The sequence below is a fragment of the Hemiscyllium ocellatum genome, chromosome 9 (genome assembly GCF_020745735.1).
Source record: "Hemiscyllium ocellatum isolate sHemOce1 chromosome 9, sHemOce1.pat.X.cur, whole genome shotgun sequence".
In the NCBI taxonomy this organism is placed as follows: domain Eukaryota; kingdom Metazoa; phylum Chordata; class Chondrichthyes; order Orectolobiformes; family Hemiscylliidae; genus Hemiscyllium; species Hemiscyllium ocellatum.
Genome location: NC_083409.1, coordinates 73,248,818 through 73,256,740, shown reverse-complemented (window position 1 = coordinate 73,256,740; position 7,923 = coordinate 73,248,818). Strand labels below are relative to the sequence as shown.

At 42.9% G+C, this 7,923-nt stretch overlaps 1 protein-coding gene across 1 annotated transcript in view; it reads left to right on the top strand.

The window, feature by feature from the left end:
* Positions 1–7,923, top strand: part of rab3b (RAB3B, member RAS oncogene family) — a 159,966-nt gene continuing 152,043 nt past the window's right edge. Inside the window, exon 1 of the mRNA XM_060829827.1 lies at positions 1–44. The gene's annotated coding sequence lies outside the window, so the exon portion shown is untranslated. The remainder of the gene's footprint in view (positions 45–7,923) is intronic.

Below are 7,923 nucleotides of genomic sequence, written 5' to 3'. Positions count from 1 at the left end.
GATCAGTTATTTCAAAGAAGCTGAGTAGGACACCGCACAATAAGGTGAGCGTCTCTCTTGTTATATACATCTTCCACGAGGACAGGTTTTCCAATTCTGATTAATCAGACTGTAAATAAACCAGCCCGGGTTCTCTTTCCACTTCCCCTGAAAACTGATGTTACTCGTCTATTTTGTTTTATTTCCCTGGATACCGAAGTATATTATTTTCGGGCAGTTAATCTTTTTCTGCTCATAACCCTTAAAGACTCTCTTGCTTTCATCGTACCTTAAGAACGCAGTAAATTTGCTATGGATTTTCTCGATTGTTTCAACACCCCGTCATGTTTCGTGCCCAAACCCATTAATCTGATCGCACAAAAAATGTTGTTTTGAAAGGACGAGCAAATCCGTTCTGTTGGAAGCGGGATACCATTTTAATGAATCTCTTAATCTTTTAGATTGTTACAACTGGCCAAGTCTACGGCTAATGTAGATATCGATCGCCACTGTGAAATGAAACAGATTTGTTTTTCCCTAAATAAAGTATCTAGTCTGGTTCTAACATTGTGCGGTGTAACATAGTGTTTGATTGATTATTGTAGTTTTACAACAGGAATTGAAGTATTTGACACGCATTTGCAATCGTGCAAAAAAAAGGCAACAATTTCACCATTCAATCCCCAAAGGGAGTTGAATAATGTCAATCAGCCTTGTCATGTTTTTTTCCTCCTATTCCAGGTAGTTGGTGATTTAAAAATAGCGACTGTAGTGATGCCTATTGGAAAATTATTTAAGTGTGCACCTGGTACTTTTTGAATCTACACCATGTGATGGACAACCCTTAAAGAATTAAGAACAATAACATCCTGGGATAACAGAATATTCCCACTTCTGTTTAACCCTTGCCTAAACTCAGCCAACTGGGTTTTTAAACAATTGTTTGCTTTCAGGATTTTTCAGGGATTATTTGCCCAGTGTAAAATTTGTGAATTACCCAATTTTATATATAACGTTGGCAGAAACAACTATGAAGAACAAGATTATCAGTAATCACTATCAGTCATCATTCTCTTGCTACCAAATGCCACCCTGGAGTCTTATAGGATTATTGAGTATTTTTTAAAAACATTTTAGAACTTTTCTATCCTCATAGAGTGATATGCATGATAAAGATGAAAAGAATGGTGGGAATTTGTGATAAAAATCAGGAAATATATAGCTGTGATTAACTGGAAAGGCAAAATAGACCAATTCCAAACTGCCTACTTTAGGTTCTTCATTGGAATGATATTTATGCAACTAAGTAATAGGGAAGAGGCAGAAGAATGGGATTGAGAAACATGTCATGAGTGAATGATGGAGCATACTGGATGGACCAGAGAGTCTAATTCTGCTCCTATTTGTTATGGTGCGATAATCTTTGTGACCGTCTTCAGCTTTACAATCTCCTCTAAAGCAGCCTCTTTTTCAATCACAGCTCCCTGAAACACCATCATTAGAGAAATACAGAAAGAACTGTGAGTGCTGTAAATCAGAAACAAAAATAGAAGTTGCAGGAAAAGCTCAGCAGGTCAGGCAGCATCTACGAAGAGAAATCAGAGTTAATGTTTCAGGTCCAGTGACCCTTCCTCAGAACTGTTAGAGGCTGTCCAAACAGTCTCCTCAGCTCGACATTCTAGAATTCCCTCCCTAAACTTTTCTATCAATCACTCTTTTAAAATTGAACATAGAACATTACAGGGCAGCACAGGCTCTTCCACCCTTGATGTTGCACCAACCTGTGAAACCAATCTGATGTCCATCTAACCTACACTATTCCATTAATTATTCAATGACAATTTTAACACCTGTGAAGTTGGTGTGTCTACTACTGTTGCAGGCAGTGTGTTCCACATCCCTACTACTCTGAGTAAAGAACCTACCTCTGACATCTGTCTTTTATATATCATCCCTCAATTTAAAGCTAACTCCTCTTGTGATAGCATCACCATCCGAGGAAAAAGGCTCTCACTGTCCACCCTATCTACCCTCTGATTATATTATATGTCTCAATTAAGTCATTTCTCAACCTTCTTCTCTCTAACGAAAGCAGCCTCAAGTCCCTCAGCCTTTCTTTGCATGACCTTCCCTCCATGTAAAAAATGAGGTCTGCAGATGCTGGAGATCACAGCTGAAAATGTGTTGCTGGTTAAAGCACAGAAGGGCTTATGCTCGAAACGTCGAATTCCCTATTCCTGAGATGCTGCCTAACCTGCTGTGCTTTGACCTTCCCTCCATACCAGGTAATATCCCAGTAAATCTCCTTTGCACCCTTTCCAACCTTCCACATCCTTCCTATAATGCGGTGACCAGAATTGTACACAATACTCCAAGTGTGGCTGCACCAGACGTTTGTATAGCTACAACATGATCTCATTGGCTCTGAAACTCAATCTCTCTACTAATAACAGCTAACACATCGTTGCCTTCTTAACAATCCTGGATTCAGGGGTAGCCATGGGCACACGTATGGGCCCCAGCTATGCCTATCTCTTTGTTGGCTACGTAGAACAGTTCGATCTTCTGTAATTACACCGGCACCACTCCTCCGCTACATTGATGACTGCATTGGCGCCGCATCGTGCTGCCGCGAGGAGGTTGAGCAATTCATCAACTCACCAACACATTCCACCCTGACCTTAAATTTACCTGGACCATCTCTGACACCTCCCTCCCCTTCCTGGACCTCTCCATCTCCATTAATGACGACCGACCTGACACTGACATTTTTTACAAACCTAACAACTCCCACAACTACCTGGATTACACCTCTTCCCACCCTACCTCTTGCAAAAATGCCATCCCGTATTCCCAATTCTTCCGCCTCCGCCATATCTGCTCCCAGGAGGACCAGTTCCACCTCAGAACACACCAGATGGCCTCCTTCTATAGAGACCGCAATTTCCCTTCCCATACGGTTAAAGATGCCCTCCAATGCATCCCGTCCACATCCTGCTCTCAGACCCCACCCCTCCAACTGTAACAAAGACAGAATGCCCCGGTACTCACCTTCCACCCTACCAAACTTCGCATAAACCAAATCATCCACTGACATTTCCGCCACCTCCAAAAAAGACCCCACCACCAGGGATATATTTCCCTCCCCACCCCTTTCCGCCTTCCGCAAAGACCGTTCCCTCCGTGACTACCTGGTCAGGTCCACGCCCCCCCCCCACAACACACCCTCCCATCCTGGCACCTTCCCCTACCACCGCAAGAACTGCAAAACCTGCGCCCAAACCTCCTCCATCACCTCCATCCAAGGTCCTAAAGGAGCCTTCCACAGCCATCAAAGTTTTACCTGCACATCCACCAATATAATTTATTGTATCCGTTGCTCCTGATGCGGTCTCCTCTACATTGGGGAGACTGGACGCCTCCTAGCAGAGCGCTTTAGGGAACATCTCCGGGACACCCGCACCAATCAACCACACCGCCCTGTGGTCCAACATTTCAACTCCCCCTCCCACTCTGCCGAGGACATGGAGGTCCTGGGCCTCCTTCACCGCTGTTCCCTCACCACCAGACGCCTAGAGGAAGAACTCCATATCTTTCGCCTCGGAACACTTCAACCCCAGGGAATCAATGTGGACTTCAACAGTTTCCTCATTTCTCCTTCCCCCACCTCACCCTAGTTCCAAACTTCCAGCTCAGCACTGTCCCCATGACTTGTCCTACCTGCCTATCTTCTTTTCCACCTATCCACTCCACCCTCCTCCCTGACCTATCACCTTCATCCCCTCCCACATTCACCTATCGTACTCTATGCTACTGTCTCCCCACCCCAACCCTCCTCTAGCTTAATTCTCCACGCTTCAGGCTCTCTGTCTTTATTCCTGATGAAGGGCTTTTTGCCCAAAACGTCGATTTTACTGCTTCTCGGATGCTGCCTGAACTGCTGTGCTCTTGCACCATCACTAATCCAGAATCTGGTTTCCAGCATGTGCAGTCATTGTTTTTACTTTCTTAACAATCCTATCAACATGGCTGGCAGGTTTTCAGGGATCTATGAACATGGACACCGAGATCTCTCTGCTCATCTATACTACCAAGAATCTTACCATTAGCCCATAAGACCATAAGACATAGGAGTGGAAGTTAGGCTATTCGGCCCATCGAGTCCACTCCGCCATTCAATCATGGCTGATGGGCATTTCAACTCCACTTACCCGCATTCTCCCCGTAGCCCAGTACTCTACATTCCTGTTACTCCTTCCAAAGTGAATCACCTCACACTTTTCCGCATTAAACTCCATTTGCCACCTCTCAGCCCAGCTCTGCAGCTTATCTATCTCTCTGTAATCCACAACATTCTTCGGCACTATCCACAGCTCTACCGACCTTAGTGTCAACCGCAAATTCACTAACCCATCCTTCTACACCCTCAACCAGGTCGTTTATAAAAATGACAAACAGCAGTGGCCCCAAAACAGATCCTTGCAGTACACCACTAGTAACTGAACTCCTGGATGAATATTTCCAATCAACTACCATCTATGTCTTCTTTCAGCTAACCAATTTCTGATTCAAACCACTAAATCATCCTCAATCCCATGCCTCTATATTTTGTGCAAGAGTCCACCATGGGGAGTCTTAACAAATACCTTATTGAAATCCACATACACCACATCAACCACTTTACCCTCATCCACCTGTTTGGGCACCTTCTCAAAGAACTCAATAAGGTTTGTGAGGCACGACCTACCCTTCACAAAACCATGTTGACTATCCCTCATCAACTTATTCCTTTCTCGATTATTATAAATCCTATCTCTTATAACCTTTTCCAACACTTTACCCACAACCGAAGTAACACTCACTGCCTATAATTATCAGGGTTGTCTCTATCCCCTTCTTGAACAAGGGAACAACATTTGCTTTCCCCTGTCTTATGGCACTATTCCTGTAGACAATGGCAACATAAAGATCAAAGCCCAAGGCTATGCAGTCTCCTCCCTGGTTTCCCAGCGAATCCTAGGATAAATTCCATCCTGGCCAGGGAACGTATCTATTTTCATACTTTCCAGAATTGCTAACACCTCCTACTTGTACGTCTCAATCACATCTATTCTAGCAGCTGTATCTCAGTATTCTCCTTGAAAACATCATCTCTTTTCCAGTGTGAATACTGATGAAAAATATTTATTTTTTTGGAATATTGCATGCAATACTGGTCTTCTTCCTATCAGAAACATGTTGTGGAACTTGAAAGGGTTCAGAAAAGGTTTGCAAGAATATTGCCAGGGTTGGAGGATTTGAGCTATAGGGAGAGGCTGTTCAGGCTGGGGTTGTTTTCCCTGGAGTATTGGAGGCTGAGGGGTGACCTTATAGAGGTTTACAAAATTATGAGGAGCGTGCATAGGATAAAGAGACAAAGTCTTTTGTTTGGGGTGGGGGAGTCCAAAACTAGAGGGTATAGGTTTAGGGTGAGACGGGAAAGATATAAGAGACTGAAGGGGCAACGTTTTCACACAAGAGTGTGGTACGTGTATGGAATGAGCTGCCAGAGGAAGTGGTGGAGGCTGGTATAATTGCAACATTTAAAAGGCATTTGGATGGGTATATGAATAGGAAGGGTTTGGAGGGATATGGGCCGGATGCTGGCAGGTGGGACTAGATTGGGTTGGGATACCTGGTTGGCATGGAGGGGTTGGACCGAAGGGTCTATTTCCATGCTGTACATCTCTATGACTCTATGACTATTTCACTCTTCCTCATCTCCTTTGACTCCACGCATATCTTCCCACTACTATCCTTGATTGGTCCTAATCTTAGTCTAGTCATGCTTTTAGTCCTGATATACCTATAGAACTCCTGAGGGTTTTCTTTGATCCTATCTGCCAACGACTTCTCATGTCCCCTCCTGGTTTTTCTGAGCTCTCCCTTTAGATCTTACCTGGCTGGCTTGTAACTTTCAAGTGCCCTAACTGAGCCTTCATGTCTCATCCTAACATATGCCTTATTTTTCCTCTTGACAAGAGCTTCACCTTCTTTAGTAAACCACAGTTCTCTCGCTCGACAACTTCCTCCCTACCTGCTAGGTATATACTTATCAAGGACATGCAGTAGCTGTTCCTTGAATAAACTCCACATTTTAATTGTATCCATCCCCTGCAGTTTCCTTCCCCATCCTATGCATCCTAAATCTTGCCTAATCTCATCATAATTGTCTTTCCCTCAGCTGTAACTCTTGCCCTGCAGTATATACCGATCCCTTTCCATTGCTAAAGTAAACATAACAGAATTGTGTCAGTATCACTAAAGTGTTCAGCTACCTCCAAATCTAACACTTGGCCGGGTTCATCACCCAGTGCTAAATATAATGTGGCCTCGTCTCTTGTTGGCCTGTCTACATACTGTGTCAGGAAACTCTCCCGCACACATGGGACAAAAACTGACCCATCTAAAGTACTCGAACTATAGTAGTCCCACCCATTATTTGGAAAGTTAAAGTCCCCCATAACAATTACTCTGTCATTCTCGCTCCTATCGAGAATCATCTTTGCTATCCTTTCCTGTACATCTCTGGAGCTATTTGTAGGCCGAAAGAAAACTCCCAACAGGGTGACCTCTCCTTTCCTGTTTCTAACCTCAGCCTTTCCTACCTCAGTAGACAAGTCTTCAAACATCCTTTCTACCATAGTAGTACTGCCCCTTGATTAACAATGCTACACTTCCCCCTCTTTTACCTTCTCTGTTCTTACTGAAACATCTAAATCCCTGAACCTGCAATAAGCATTCCTGTCCCTGCTCGACCTATGTCTCTGAAATGGCCACAACATCCGAAATCCCAGGTACCAACCTATGCTGCAAGTTCACCCACCTTATTCTGATGCTCCTGGTGTTGAAGTAGACACATTTCAAACCAACTTATTGCTTGCCGGTGCCCTCTTGCGAACTTGAAACCTTATTTCTAACCTCACTACTCTGAAGCTCCTGTATACTGGTTACACATCTCTCTGCTGAATTAGTTTAAATTTTACTTAATTCTTGATAAAAACCACCTCCTAGACCAAGCCTTTAATTGAACATCTACTTCTTCGGCATTTTTTTTGGTCTGATTACACTTCTGTTGATTGTTTCAGGATGTTTTCCTATGTTAATGGTGTTCAGTAATTGCATGTCATTGTTGTAAGGTTTCTGATGAAAAATTTCTGATGATAATATTGCATTGACTTCAGTGCAATATTAAGAGCACTAACAGAGGGTTTATATTTTGAACAAAGCTACTGAACCTCTCAGGTGGATGTGAAAGATCCCATGGTATTGGGTATTTTCCAGAAGAAAAACAGATGAGTTCTCCTGGTATACTGGTCAACAGTTAAAATTAAGACATAACTGAATCTCAAGGTGAATAAAGAAAAATGATCAGAATGCAAGAAATTTATTGTGCTGATAAATAGAACTATGTATTGAAAGATATTGGTGGACATGTCTGGAATTTGAAGAACAAATTCCTTGAAAAATTAAGTCAAAAAGTGTTGAATTTAGATTTTATATATTTCATATATAATTTTTATCTGCTTTGACAATAACTTGTTCTGTGTTGAAGTTGTTTTGATCAATTGCCCTTCTCCATATATTGGCAATGAAAATACCTGTTGTCAATTCAGAACTGCTATTTGTCTTCACTTTCCAGCACAATGGATTGTTTCCTGTTCTGGGTGTGGTTACCATGAAGGACTTTCCTTCTCAGCCTCTCCCTTCACCTGGGAAGTGGTGATCCTCAGGTTAAATCACCACTAGTATTCTCTTTCTAATGAGAGAGCAGCTGTTTGGTCCGGTGGGACTATGATGACCTTTCCTTTTTTCCATTTCAATTCCTCATACACCTGCTATGGTAACCTTCAAGTTATCGATTTTAGTGATGAAATTGAAAACTGTACTATGGACTCCAGTACA